Here is a 15,844-nt window from a genome sequence, read left to right on the forward strand (position 1 = left end):
GACATTGATCTACAGGTGAGCCAGCAGACAGGCTGTAGGGATGTGACTCTGACAGGTAGCCAGACAAGGTAACTATGGACCTTCTGAAGGGACACTTCCCTTCACTTCTCATTTTTTTTCAATCATAGCAAAATGCTTAAAAAATAAACCTAATGACACTGAGGTTCTTTTATACAGTAAATAAAGACTCAGTTGATTTTCATTACATGGAAGGAAGTGAAGCATGATACAATGCATATATCATGTATTACATTAGGTTACTTCTTAAGTCAAACCCCAGGACATGTTTTCTCCTGTCTGAACTGCTGGGTTTAATTATTTATAGCAAGAAATATCTCACTTTCACTGTCTTTTAGTTAGTAAGTTCAATTTTTAAACCATGTATTTTGCTTTTCACTAGAATCTTAGCTTCCAATGATTACTTAGCAAATTCTTTCAACACCTCACTGCACCAAACATTATGGAAGAAGAATTTTTTTTTTTTTTTGTCAAGAGAACTGGGGAAAAATGTTCAAAGTGTCAGAACGTAAAAATGAACCATATACTAATTCACTACTAACTATAAGGGAAACTAAGATATTCTGTCAATACCTATAGTCAACAGAAAAATTTTAATTACCATCCACATATAGATCCAAAAGCCTTTTCTTAGACTGACAAATATCTAAAGAATGACTGATGATTCTTTAATGAATATCCAAGGAATGACTGCAACTCTTCGCTTTGGGGATCAACCTCTTATTTGTTCTTTTTTCTCTTTTCCTTTTTTATTTTTTTATTTATTTTAATGAATGTTTACAGACTTTGGATTTCCATTCATTCATTTATCTTTTCACTTTTCTCCCTGCCCAATCTCCCGCTCCCCAGTTGACTCTTCTCTTTGAAAAGTAAAAGAAAAATTATTTCATTGTTATACAATCCCTCCCCCCACCCCAAGTCCACTCCACTATGCAGCATTCATTCTGGACTCCTGTCATGACAATAATACCGAATCATATACCCCTTCTAAACAGTTCTCTCCCTCACCTTTTTGAACGCAGTATACATAATTTATCCCATCTTTTCAGTCTTCCCCCAACCCCATGTTAGTCCCGTTTTACAACAGTGACACTCTGCAGCATTTGTTCTTTTGTGACTGAGATATTTCACTTAGCATAATGCAGCATTGTGTGAATATACCACAGCTTCTCTATCCATTTGTTTGTTGATGGGCTCTTAAGTTGTTTTCAACCCTTTGCTATTGTGAACAAAGCCACGATAAACATGGGTGTGCATATATCTGTTTGGCTGGCAGTTACGGTTTCTTTGAGGTATATTCCCAGTAGTGGAATTGATGGATAAAATGGTATTTCTATTTGCAACTTTTTGAGAAAGCGCCATACTGCCTTCCATAGTGGTTGCACCAACAGTGAATAAGGGTTCCAGCTTCTCCACAATCTCACCAGCATTTGTGGTGTGCTGTTCTATTAGATTTTGCTATTCTTACTGGGGTGAGATGATAGCTCATAGTTGTTTTGCTCTGCATCTCTGTTAGAGCTAGGAATTTTGAACATTTCTTCATGTGTTTGTTTGCCATCTGAATGTATCTGTTGAAGTATCTGTTCATATCCTACGCCCATTTTGCAATTGGATTGTTTATGTTTATCTTGTTGTGGTGCTTGAATATTTTAGAAATTCTAGATACCAGTCCCTTATCTGACATGTCATCACCAAAAACTTTTTCCCAGTCTGTGGCTTCCCTTTTTATCCTGTTGGAAAAGTTTTTGGATGTGCATAGGTATTTGATTTTGATTTGAAGGTCCCATTCATCAATTTTTTCCGTTCATGGTGGTAGGTTTTAAGATGCTTGTAAGACTGTTTATTGTGGATTAGGACTTCTAGAGTTCTTCCAAGCTTTTTTTTTTATTATATTATTTTTATATGTACTGTCAAATCAGATCTGACTGGTACAGGAGGAGATTGCTCCCTCCTTCTCCAGCAGAGCATCTGGTGTGTGGAGTGAGGTGTGGAGTGGATCTTGCTTGAGTTTTCTGCAGATTTCCAATTTTTCCAACACCGTTTGTTTAAAAAGCTGTTGTTTCCCCCTTAACTGATTTCATCTCCTTGTCAAAAATCAGTTACCATAGGTAGATGGGCTGATTTCCATGTTCTCAATTCTATTCCATTGATCTATGTGTCTGTCATTGTACCAGTACCATGCTTTTTTTTTTTTTTAAGATTTTTTTTAAATTTTATTTTTGTCTGCATGTACCATCAAATCAGATCTGACTGGTACAGGAGGAGATTGTCCCTCCTTCCCCGGCAGAGCATCTGGTGGATTCGAACTGTGCACCTCTGGGATTGTAGTTGCAGTTCCTTGCCACTAGGCCACCAGAGCTCCCCTAAGTACCATGCTTTCTTGACCACCACAACAATGTAGTAGGATTTGAAATCAGGAAGTGAGATGCCTCCTACCTTGTTTCTCTTCTTAAGGAGTGCTTTGCTTATCTGGGGCCTCTTTTCATTCCAAATGGAATTAGAGATTGTCTTTTCCTTTTCATTGAAGAATAGAATTGTAATTTGTATTGGGATTGCATTGGATGTGTAAATTGCCTTTGGTTGTATTGTCATTTTCAAAATACTGTGTCTTCATATCAATAGGCAAGGGATATTCTTCCACTTCTCCAGGTCTCTTTTTGTTTCTTGTACTAATGTTTTGTAATTTTCTTTGAATGGATCCTTTGTGCTTCTGGTTAGATTTACTCCTAAGTATTTAATCTTCTGATTAGCTATTGTGAAGGCTACTGTTTTTCTTAGCTCAAGTTCTGTATTCTCTTTGTCACTATAGAGAAATCCAATTGATTTTTGTATGTTGATCTTGTATCCTGCTACTTTGCTTAATTGGTCAACTCTGTCCAGTAGTTTCCTTGCTGTGTCTTTAGGGTTTTCTAAGTATACTATCATGTCAACTACATAGAGATATAATTTTACCTCTTCTTTGCCAATTTGGATACCTCTTACTTCTCTTGCCTTATTGCTATTGCTAAGACTTTCAATACCATATTGAATCAGAGAAGTGATAGTGAGCATCCTTGCCTTGTTCCTCCTGTCTCAAAGGGAATGCCTTTAATCTCTCTCCACTGAGAACAACATTGGCTCTCGGATTTATGTATATACTTTTTACTTTATTGAAAAAAATTCCCCTCTAATCCTATTTTGTTGAGTGTTTTAATCAGGTGTTGGATTTTGTCAAAAGCATTTTCTGTTTTAACTGATAGGATCATGTGGTTCTTGTTCTTGCTTTTTAATGTGATGAATTACATTGATTGTATTTCTTATGTTGAACTATCCTTGCATACCTATTATGAATCCCACATGGTCATGGTCAGAAAATAAACTCAACAAAAGATGCTCAAGAATTAAAACACAGAATAAACCAACTCGTTAATGCACACACACAAAAAAACAAAATCCACAGTATACCTTCTTCTCTAATGTGCATGGAACATTTTCCAGAATAGATCACATTTTAGCTCACAAGACAAACATCAATAAGTTAAAAAAAACATGTATTGAAATAATACAAAGCATCTTCTCAGACCACAATGCAACAAAATTAGAAATAAATAACAAGAGGATAAAGGAGGAAAAAACCATACATTTGGAAGTTGAATAACACTTCACTTGAACATGAGTGGATACTAGAAGAAATAAAAAATGAAATTAAAAAGTTTCTTGAAACAAATGACAATGAAAATACCATTTACCAAAACCTCTGGTCAACAGCGAAAGCAGTAATCAAAGGTCAATTTATAGCAATAAGCAAATATCGCAAACGGCAGGAAAAAATGGCCATTGACTCTCTAACACAACATCTCCAACAAATTGAAAAAGAACAGCAATAAAACCCAACACCCTCAAAAAGGGGGGGGCGGAACACACCTGAAATTATAAAAATCAGGGCAGAAATAATTAGAAAACAGAAAAACAATTAAAACCATCAACAAAACTAGGAGTTGGTTCTTGGAAAAGGTCAATAAAATTGACAATCTACTAGCAAAACTAACAAAGGAAAAGACGGAAAAAACACAAATAATCCAAATAAGAGATGAATCAACTAATAAAAAGGCTAACATTGCAATATTATGAAAAATTATACTCAAGCAAATATGAAAACCTAGAGGAAATGGACAAGTGCTTAGAAATTCACAACCTACCTAAACTGACACCAACTGAAATTGAACACCTCAACAGACCCATTACAAAAGAAGAAATAGAAAAGGTAATAAAACAACTTCCAGCTGAAAAAAACCCTGGACTAGATGGTTTTACAAATGAATTCTATCAAACATTCAGAGAAGATCTGTCACCAATTCTACATAAACTATTTCAGAAAACATTCTATGAAGCAAACATATCCTTGATAACCAAAGCTAGATAAAGATGCCACCAAAATAGAAAACTATAGGCCAATATCTCTCATGAACACTGAGGCAAAAATGCTGAATAAAATCCTGGCCAATAGAATGCAATGATACATTAAAAAAATAATTCACCATGACCAAGTGGGACTCTTCTTTGTTCTAATGATCTTATTTCAGCTAAGATAACAGGAGGGAACAGAACCATACAAAAAAGAAATTCTCTCACTGAGGGCTAACATATTAAGAGCAAAAGCTCCCCATACTGCCATCCTAAGGAAAAAAAAAGATTAACATTAATATCTTTCCTCTTCCCTAGAAAAAGTTGTACAAGACTATCTCGCATATATTCCACAGAGCTAAATATCTCTGCCATTTTAATAAGAGTTTCATCAGAACTCATGTCTCACTCTAACTCATAGTGGCTGAGAAGGCATCCTTGGGCAGAGTAAGAAGTGCTTTCTGCCAAAGGACCTTTTAGCACATTGGCAAATGGATTCTCCATTTCTACAAAAGTAACCTTCTGGGAGATGTAATCAGATTAATTTCTCAACTGGCTGTTCTTTACTTTCTTTTAACACTTTAAATAAGGCAACACAGGTAATAGAGGGGCTATGACAAAACCAAAGGCAGGTGGTTTGGACCCACTACCTGCCCCTCAGGAGAAGGATGGGCACTCTTCGCCTGTTATTTACAGCCTCTGAAGACCCACATTTGTGTCAGCTAGGAATTTGTTCTGAGTCAATGGCACATAACAGCAATAGCAGGCACTAAATAGCTTTTAAATAGTAACAATCCTTAAAAACCTACACACCATTGCCATCACTCAGAGAAAGATTATAATAGAGTAGGTACAGATCCTTGGAATGAAAAGAATTATAGAGGACAGAATATTGGGGGGGGGAGGAATTGAATATGACTATAGAGGAAAGTCTGCAATCAGGAAATCAACCAGTACCCAAAGAAAATGAGAAAAGACTATCTAAAAGTAGAAATGTACACTTCTCAACAGTAAGGTAGCTGGGCAGGCCCTATGTCTTGGGAATCTCCAGTTACATCATACCTGGAGCACAATAAGTTCACAATCAACTTGTACTGAATAAATTAAAGAACTGTCAAAAAATAGTCTAAAAATGTCAATGAGTTAGATGGAAAAGGTTACAGCCTTGCAATGAGATCACTTTATCATAAGGTATTTAATGATGTTTTGTTTGATACTCTACAGAGAAAATATCTTCCACTTGTACCTATTTATTCACAATGAGGGGAAAAGCCCAAAAGAATAACTCTGGGCTCAAATCTTAACCACTTACTTACTGGACAGCCTAGGACAAAACTACCTCATCTGTCTTTGCCTTTATCCTGCATCCATTGAATTCTGACTACTAATAATGAGTCGATAACTCAGTACCTAGAAAATAATAAGAACTGTGCCAGGCTCACGGGGTTGGGGAGGGGAGCTCATTCTTCTCTACCTATGCATGCATGCAACTGGGTAGTTTTCCCACTTTAACTTGCTCACAGTAGCACATGAAGTTCTTGAGATAAAAAAGTATCTCAAAAAAGATTGTGTCCAGTGGCCAAGCAACTGCAGGTAGTTTTCAGCAATCTGAAGCCCTTTTTGGTTGAGCCCATTTCGTTCAAGAATAAGACCCATGAAAATCCTAACTTGACAGGTCTTCCCACCATGGCCCATGATGCTTCCTAATTGAAAGGAAACCACTCCCCTCTTCAAGGAAGGTATGTGCCTTGAAAGACTGCTTCCCCAGAACTCAGACAGCTTTTTTGTGTGTGTTCTGCTCAAACATGGAATGACAATCCTTGAGCACTATATCTAAACCATTTTGGCTTATGTTTGTTAAAGCTACTGTATAGAAACCTGCCATCAAAATATGAGAACTGGATAGAAGATTCTTACAGGAAATCAAGTTGTCTGGTGCAGAAGTTTAAAAGGCTAATAATAAAGCATCAGCTACTCTCAAAAACATTGAGAAGAGAGAAAAAGCATTTCTAAGCTACTTTGCTTGATATAAAAAAAGTCTTTTTTTTTCTTCAGGCACCTCGAGGAAAAATATAAGACTGTAATACTGTGGTTCAAGGCAGCATCTACCTGTTCAACTGCAAACACAAAAACCATTCAAATCCTCCAGCTTCTCTGAAAGAGAAAGATGGATAAACTCCTCTCATGAGATTTACATCCTTTGAAACCCTGATAGAGAGTCAGCAATGAGTTGGTTCCAACTCAATGGCAATTAGTTGAGCTTGAAATATTTATTTAGCCCTATTCTGGACACAGAGATAGAGCAAAGAATTAATGAGACGACATTTTCTACCCTAGTGAAATACAGATTATAAAGGAGATCATGAATAAGTATATAAACATGTAAGTTGCAATGGATGATTATAAGTGCAATGGAGAGAGAGGTCGAGTGAGTGCAATTTTAAAGAATGGACAAAGGTGACCCATAAGCAAAGAGCTGTAGGAGGCAAGGGAACAAGTCATGTACTATCTGATGCAAGAGCATTCGGGAAGAGAGAAAGCAGGTATACTAGCACTCACAATGTTAGAAGTTAGGATATCACTGTGTCCAGATCACAATGTGAGTAGGAGAAATAAGGGTGACATCAGAGGTAACACAGATGAGGCCAAAGGTGATGTGAAGGCCAGATGGTTAGGCTCTTGAAGGACTTGAAATTTGATTAACTTAGATGTTATACAAAATATCAAAATTTCTTCCCCTAAAACCACCTGCTATGAGCTCCATGCAGGAAAGAGTTTTCTCAGTGCGCTCAGCTTCTCTGGGGACAGCATCAGATGCAGATAGCTACTTCACCCAAGGTCATGCCATTCCTGTGACTACAAGCAGTGATTTCACAAGGCTGTCTCAGCCCGACACAGGGCACTCCCCAGAGGTCCTCACCAGCCATAGGAAGGCTTTGTCACAATTCGGCTTCGTCCCCTGGGGAAGCATTGATCCTACCAAATACCTTGCAAAACTCCATCTCAGAATCTGTTCTCCAACAACCCAGTTTCAATATGATAGAAGTCATACCAAGGAACCTGGAAGTAGAGTGACATGATGTAACTGTTGTTCTAAAAGGGTCACTAGGGCTGCTGTGTTAAGAAAACAGAAAGGGCCAGAAGGAAAGCAGGGTGATGATGACTGAGGGAGCTATTGCAACGATCCAGTTGCCATGGTCAGCGTCATAGAGGTAAAATGGCAAGAAGTGATTTGATTCAGGATGTATTTTGAAAAGTAAAGCAAGAGTATTTCCTTACGTGTGAGATAGTCAAGGAAAATAGCAGTCTAAGGTTTGAAGCCTTAGCAAGGATGGAGCAGACCATGCAGTGAGATGGGACAGTCTATACAGACAGCAGGTTTGGAGTATTAGCAGAGGCCAGCTCTATCTTGGACACAGTAAGACTGAGATAATTGTGAGACAACCAGGTAGACATGTGAAATGAAAGTCGAGAGTGTGTGTAGAGTTGTTGGCATAGAAATGGTATTGAAAATATGAAATAGATTGAAGGTACCAAGGAAGTGGTGTAACTATGAAAACAGGAAGCTAGGGAAAGAACAAACATGAGATGCCAAGGAGAAAAGGAGTGATGAGTAGGGTAGAAAGGAAAGCAGGAGATTCAAAGGAGGTCAACTGGCTCTCATGGAGGAAAGCAGGATAGATACATTGTGTCCAAAGCTGTTACCTAAGACAGGAAGTCATCGGATTAATAGCATGATGGTCTTCAGTGATCTTGACAAAATATTTCTTTGAAAGAGGGGACAAATGACTGAATGACATGGAACTAAAACAGAAATTGGACCAGATAAATTATGGATACCAGATATGGACAGATTTGTTAAGGGATTTTGCTGTGAAAAGGAGCAGAGAAAATACAGTAATAGCTGAAAAGGAATGTTGGGGAAAAATATTTTGTATGAGAGGCGAGAACTTGCTGAGAGATGGGAAAGAATGAGCTCTAGAGAATGAATTGGTGGAAATGTAGAAAATTATGGTAGTTCTTCAAAAACTAAAGCAAAACTACCCTACAACCCAACAATTCTACTCCTGGGATGCACAGCTGATTACTGTAATTAATTAATTACTAATTATTGTAATTAAAGTAATACTGTGATTACTGGCAATAAGCTACACACCTGTAAAAACCAAATTTGGCAAAAGTGATGTAACAGACTGGCAAATGTGGTGTGACAGATATACTTAAACAATTAAAAATGAGAGAAAATAGCTGCTAACACTGCTTATAAATAGCCAAACATCTCATGGGATTTGGTTCCCTGGGGTGGAGGTTTCAGGTCATGGTTGGGTTCATGGTGCGTCCTGGTTCACAGGCCTACTATAGTGCCTCCTACTTTGCTATGCAGTGCTTGCAGTCTTAAAAGCTTGCAAGTGGCCATCCAAGGTACAAATATTAGTCTTGTTCACCTGGAGCAAATGAGAATAATGACTAGGGAGCAAATGCAGGATGTGTGGTTAACTGTCTTCATGAAAAACTGCCTCTTTTTGCCATGAGACTACACGAATTGGGTAGTATTTGGCTACTTTTACTGAAAAAGGTCCCATAGATTAACTGATCAAAAGGAGGAAAATTAATAACAAAATTTCAGATTCTCATGGGGTCTAAATTTTATGGATTCATAAAGGTTAAATGAGCACATCAATCAACTATCCTGAGATGATATTTAAACCGTAAACCAAAAATATCCTCTGATGTCATCCTAAAACCAAACCATTTAAAAAATGGTTTAGAAAAACAAACAAAACTGCCTTGAATAAGCTGTTCTTCAGAACTATACAAGATCAACTTGACAACTACTGAGAGAGCGAACACTCCATAAAGGAGGGCAAGAATGGCTGTTGAACATGAAGAAGCCAAACCATGGCCTCCACTGCACATGCAGAAAATGTAGTGGTGGAGTTACATCCTAACCATTTGCACCAACCAGCCACTCTGCCCAGGGAAGATGGGTAGTCTTCTCTTTTAAAGATTTTCAGGCTCAGAAACTCATGGAGGGTTACAAGGAATTGGACTTGACCCAATGGGACATTTTTGGTTTGGATTTTTCATTGTTGCTGCTGGTGATGTTATATTTATTCTCAACAACAAAATTTATATATATGTTGTTGTTATTGTTGTTGTTATGTGCTGTCAAGTCACCTGCAACTCACAGAGCGACCCTATGTACAACAGCCCTAAAACCTGCTCTATCCTGTGCCAATCTCACTGTCTCTAACACACTCATCCCTATTACCCCAGTCCCTGAATCAATCCACCTCAGAGAGGATCTTCCTCTCCTGTGCTGTCCCTCCACTCTCCCAAGCGTGACATCCTTCTCCAAGGACTGGTCCTTCCTTGCAACATGTCCAAAGTATAACATATAGTAATTATAATTCTTTATTATTATATATTATTTATGCATAATATATATTACTTATCTATAAAATTTCTATTAAAAATATTATATTTTCTTTTTTTCCATTATATGAAATGGTACAACCAGAACAAAAGAGAATGCTGGCATATTGTAGAAAATAAAACTAATGTCATTGAATATTTTTTTTTAGAATTTGTCAAATGAGAACAGAATATGCTGTTTAAATAATAGAAGTCTTCATACCAAAAGCATGGAAATTTCATCTAGACTAACAAGAAGGAAAAATATATGAGCTGAATGACAGCTGAGCTACAAGAGCTAGTAGAAGTTCTCTTCTGATTTTTTTTCCGGAGTTTGCACTTACAAGTAAAATCAACATCTAAGTGAGTAAGTGTTGGAGATCTTTAGTATTGCTGTTGTTGTTATGTGCCATTGAGTCACCTGTGACTGACTCACAGTGACCCTAAATATAACAGCTCTGAAATCTGCTCTATCCTGAGCCAATCTCACCATCTCTGACACATTTTCCCCCATTGCCCTAGTCACTGTGTCAATCCACCTCATCCGAGGTCTCCTCTCCTATGCCATCCCTTCACCCTTCCAAGCATGATACCCTTCTCTAAGGACTGGTCCCTCCAGACAATGTTTAATGTGTGTGACACAGAGCTTTAAAATCCTTGCCTCTAAAGAGCAACTTGACTGTTGGCAGTCTATGGAATGTTCAATATTCTTCTCCAGCATCACAACTCAAAGGCATCAATTCTTTTTCTGTCATCCTTAGTCATTGTTCAGCTCTCTGATGCATATCAACCAACTGCAGAGACCATGGACTGGATCAGGTGCACCTTTGTCTCTAGTCTGATGTCCTAGTTCTTTAGCACTCTAGAGAGGTCCTTGATTGCAAATATTCCTAATGCAATTCATCTTTTGATTTCCTGGCCAAGAGTGTTGATTGTGGAACCAAGCATGCTGAAGTTGTAAAGAGTAAATGGATTAGCCAGGCAACAGGAAAAGTCATTTGCAATTAATTTTATGAATTTACAGATGTAAATGTGGATTTCAGCAAAAATGGGATTTTACTGAGCAGAGTCAGGCTGCTAAGAGTACATGATAATAGATAAATGATTCATAAATTATAAACTGAGGCAGTAAATAATTAGTGATAATGAAGAGGAAACACAATCAACTTATTCTAATGGAGCCAAGAGTCAGGCTATAATGTCAATAATGAGATGAAGTAGGTTTTCCAGTTCTTCAAGCTAATCATGACTAGAAATCAATTTGCTATCCAGCTGCTGTGAATTCTTGATTGAGGTGATGTTGTTGTTATGTGCTGTCAAGTCGTTTGCAATTCATAGCGACCCTATGTACAATAGCCCTAAACTCTGCTCTGTCCTGTGCCAATCGTACTGTCTCCGACACACCCATCCCGATTACCTCAGTCACTGAATCAATCCACCTCATAGAGGGCCTTCCCCTCCTGTACTGTCCCTCCACCCTACCAAATATGATGTCCCTCTCCAAGGACCAGTCCCTCCTTACAACATGTCCAAAGTACGTTAGAATCCTTGCCTGCAAGGAACTGCCCAGTTTAACCCATTCCAGGATGAATCTGTTTGTTTTCTTAGCAGTCCATGGTACCCTCAATACTCTTCTCTAGCACCACAGCTCAAAGGCATCAATTCTCCTTCTATCCTCCTTAGTCACTGTCCAACTCTCTGATGCATAACAAGTGATAGCAAAGACCATGGCATGTATCAGATGCACCTTAGTCTCCAGAGAGACACCATAGCTCTTTAGTACTTTGGAGAGGTCCCTGATAGCAGACTTTCCCATGACAATACGTCTTTTAATTTCCTGGCTACTGGTGCTGAGAGTGTTGACTGTGGAGCCAAGCAAACTAAAGCTGTGAACAATCTCAATCTCACCATCCATCCTGATGCTGCCAATTGGTCCAGTGGTGAGAATCTTTGTCTTCTTGATATTGAGCCTCAATCCATATTGAAGGCTGCAGTCCTTGACCCTCTGCAGCAAGCACTTCAGGTGCTCCTCAGTTTCAGCAAGCAGGGTTGTGTCATCTGCATAACGCAGACTGTTGATGAATCTTCCACCAATCCTGATACCATACTTATCCTCATAAAGCTCAGTCTCCTGGATAATCTGTTCTGCATACAGATTGAAAAGGTATGGAGACAGGACACATCCCTGGTGAACGCCCTTCCCAATTTTGAACCATGCAGTGTTTCCCTGCTCTGTTTTGACAACTGCCTCTTGGTCTAAGTATAGGTTTCGCATTAGCACAATCAAGTGTTCTGGGATTCCCATTCTTCTCAGAGTCAGACACAGTTTGTTAGGATCCACACAGTCAAACGCCTATGCATAATCAATGAAACACAGATATACATTCCTCTGGTATTCCCTGCTTTCAGCTAAGATCCATCTAACATTAGCTATAATGTCCCTAGTACCACAACCCCTTCTAAACCCAGCCTGGATTTCCAGCAGTTCTCTGCTGGTATGCTGTTCCAGTCGTTTTTGGATAATCTTCAGTAGAATATTGCTTGTATGTGAAATCATTGATATTGTTCTATAGTTTCCACACTCTGTTGGGTCACCCTTTTTTGAAATAGTCTTCCAGTCAGTTGGCCAAGTGGTTGTTCTCCAGATTTCTTGGCACAACTTGGTGAGCACGTCCAGGGCAGCATCTATGTCAACTGGTATACCATTTATTCCTGGGCCTTATTTTTTGCTATTTCCTTCAAAGCAGCTTGAACTTCTTCCTTCATCACTATAGGCTCTTGCTCATATGTTGTTTCATTAAATTCTTCTGTTTCTGCCAATTCCTTTCGATAAAGTGACTCAGTATATTCTTTCCATCTTCTTTTAATACTTCCTGGATCATTTAATAGTCTTCCTAAAGCACCCTTGATTATAGCAACTCAACTGAGGTGAAAGAACAAAAAATTAAAAGATCTCCAGTATCTTATCTATTCAATGAATCTAAGATTCTCACTAGTTGGAGGAAAAACATCAAGAATGTCAAGAGAAAGAGTAAAAAATTCAACTAAGACACAATGTCTACAAAGAAGAGCTGAAGATCTGTCATCAACAACCAAGAAAGGAAAGATCTAGGAATGGAGACATCATTCTCAGATTTTCTTTGTGAAGCTACATGCCCCCCCCCAAAAAAACAGAGATCTAATGCCTTTAGAGGGTATTAAACAACAACAAGAAAATGTTTCCCTAGTGTCCAACTTATAGGCACCCTTAATCAAGTTTAAAAGGTTTTAAATCTTTACACAAGGACATTGCCCATTCTTTCTCTATGGAAGCAGTTGGTTCACCTGAATCAGGATCTTTCAGTGCAACATGTAACACTACACTACCAGAGCTCCTCCAGAGAACACGTTGTTGTTACTTGCCTTCTAGTTGGAACTGACACTCCCATCGGTTTTTAGAGGCTGTAAATCACCCAGGAGAAGAATGCCTATCATTCCTCAGAGCAACAGAGCTTCTTATCATTAGGCCACCAGGGTTCCCTCCAAAAGAAACATAACTGTGACAATGTATATTCATCAGAATCTCAGTTTTCACAACTGAAAATGAGGTCTGTACTCAAATTGTCCAACTGTTTTGCCTAGAGGGTTGGTTCAACCCTCAGAAGCACCTGTTAATTCTTAAAAGTACGGATGCCCATACCCCTAATTTATTAAAAGTGGGTTTTAGCCCAAAACTTCACATACAGGAGATTTTGATGATATTCCCAATTTGGGAAACTACTGACTTCTGTATTATGTTGTTAAGTATCATTGAGTTAGAATCAACTCATAGCTAAGTCTCCACCGAGTTTCCACAGACAGTAAATCGCATGGAAGGAGTCTGCCCATTTTCCTCCTGCAGAGCAGCTGATGGATTCAAACCATACACCTTTGAGTTGGTAGCGCAACTCCTTACCACTAAGCTACTAGCACTCCCTCACTTCTATCTCCAGACTTCAGAAGTTGGCACATTACATAAAATAACTAGAGTGAAACAATGTGTTTGAGGATAAAACTGAAAGCTTCTCAAAGTTTCTTTTTCCCAAGATATGATCATAGAAGCATGCAGCCCCATTTGCCATGGCAGGCATATTATAACCATATGGGAAGCCAAATTGAAAACAATGCTGAAACCAAGAAGTAGACAATCCAGAAAAGCACAAAGAAAGGGAACTGGAGCCCTGACTGCACCTCACCTGAACTCCACTCAAATTATAAGAATTTTTACTTACATGAGCCAACAAATACCCTTTATTGTTTAAATCAATTTGAATTTGGTTTTCTGTTTCTTGCTTCTTGAAACAAAATGTATCCTCTATACCTTTCCTGACTCAAATCAGTGTGAAAGGACATGCTAGCATTTCTCCCCCTTTTGCAAAGTTAAAAATCTGGGATAAAATAGGCATAATCCAGATAAATTATTTCCATTCTTAAATTCAGCCTTATTTAATGATTTTTCCAATAAAGTAAATTTGTAGCCTCAAAACCCTTAAGACTACAATGAACTTCCTAGAATTCTTACTTCTTTTTTAGAAAAGCTTCTCTTTGTTTCCATGGTAATGAAGTTCTAAAATGGGCCCAAAGTGATGTGCAAATTTTTAACACTAAGAAAACATGCTTTTATAAAAAGGGAATCGGAGAGAGTCTAGCAAGAAAACTGTAACTTTCCTCTTCCTCTTTTCAGATTTTCTCAAAGCCCTCAAAAACAGGTTAATAAGTTGTTATTGTGAAATCAGATCGCAGTAAAGGCTTAGTTTAATCTTCATGTGTAATTGGTTGATGATACATAAATTTAAGTTTGTAATGTTAAGTTTGTAAAGTTAAGTTTGTAGCAAGTGGCTTAATTTTTCAATGCACATAATGGTAATTATATTTCCTCCTTTCATTTATTTCTCAGTTTCCAGTAACACTGAATTCAGGTATGACCTGATGGCTAAAGTTCAACTGTGATTTCAATGTGAAATGTCAGTTTGTCTAATCTGTCATTTTTGCAAACAGCTTATATTTCCTTACCTTGCATTTAAGCCCCATAAGAAGACCCTAACATAAAAATTAATAATCTTACATCTGGAAATGTAAAAAAATACAGCCATTTTCTTATGTTATTAGAACTAGGTCTTAAAGAGTAATAAATAAATCAGGACCACAGAGTACACACATCTGGTATTTCAAGGATTAATCCAGTGAGATCTAAGAAATATTTATATACATTCTATTTAAAGAGAAGTCCTCTAGGTTAAGTTGCAGGTACTCTTGGTTATACCTCAAGATATCTTTCACCTGGAAGCACCTGAAGGTATCATCAAATCTATCTTTGCTATTGTTGTTACTAGTACCACTCACAGTGATCCTATGAACAACAGGTCTGAACTCTGTCCTATCCTGTGCCAACCTCATAATCCATTTAAACAATCAATAAAGCAACAATGAAAGAATCTTTTTAAAGAGAAAAGTGAACTGGGGGTGAACTAGGAAGGAAAGTGTGCAACAACGAATTAATGGAAATCCACATTTTCTGTAAACTTTTGTTAAAATTTCAATTAATTTTTAAAAAAAATCAATCAAGGACCACATAGAGGACATATCATAACACTTTTAAAACTCCTCACTGCAGTCGAGCTGAACAAACTCACAGCTGACCCTCCAGCGCATTTTCCGAGGCTATAAATCACAGGAGAAAATTGCTGATTTTTCTCCTGCAGAGCTGCTGGAGGATTCAAACATCTCTAGTCTCTCAAATTTTTACAAAATAAAATTTGTGAATAAGGATAATAAATGGTTTGAAATCTGCATGAGACCTTATATAAAACATTTCACACACACTGCTGCATTTAGTCTTCCTATGGCATGCATAGGAATCAGATCAATTACATATGTGGAAAGAACCACTGGAGAAGCTCAATATCAGCTGTGAAAACTAGGCCAGGAGCTCATTGTGGAACAGACCACCAACTACTCATATGCAAATTCAAGCTAAAGCTGAGGAAAATTAAACCAAATCCAAGGCAAC

This window comes from Elephantulus edwardii, unplaced genomic scaffold, assembly GCF_000299155.1.
Source record: "Elephantulus edwardii isolate Elephantulus edwardi_28Jun2011 unplaced genomic scaffold, EleEdw1.0 scaffold00369, whole genome shotgun sequence".
Taxonomy (NCBI): Eukaryota; Metazoa; Chordata; class Mammalia; order Macroscelidea; family Macroscelididae; genus Elephantulus; species Elephantulus edwardii.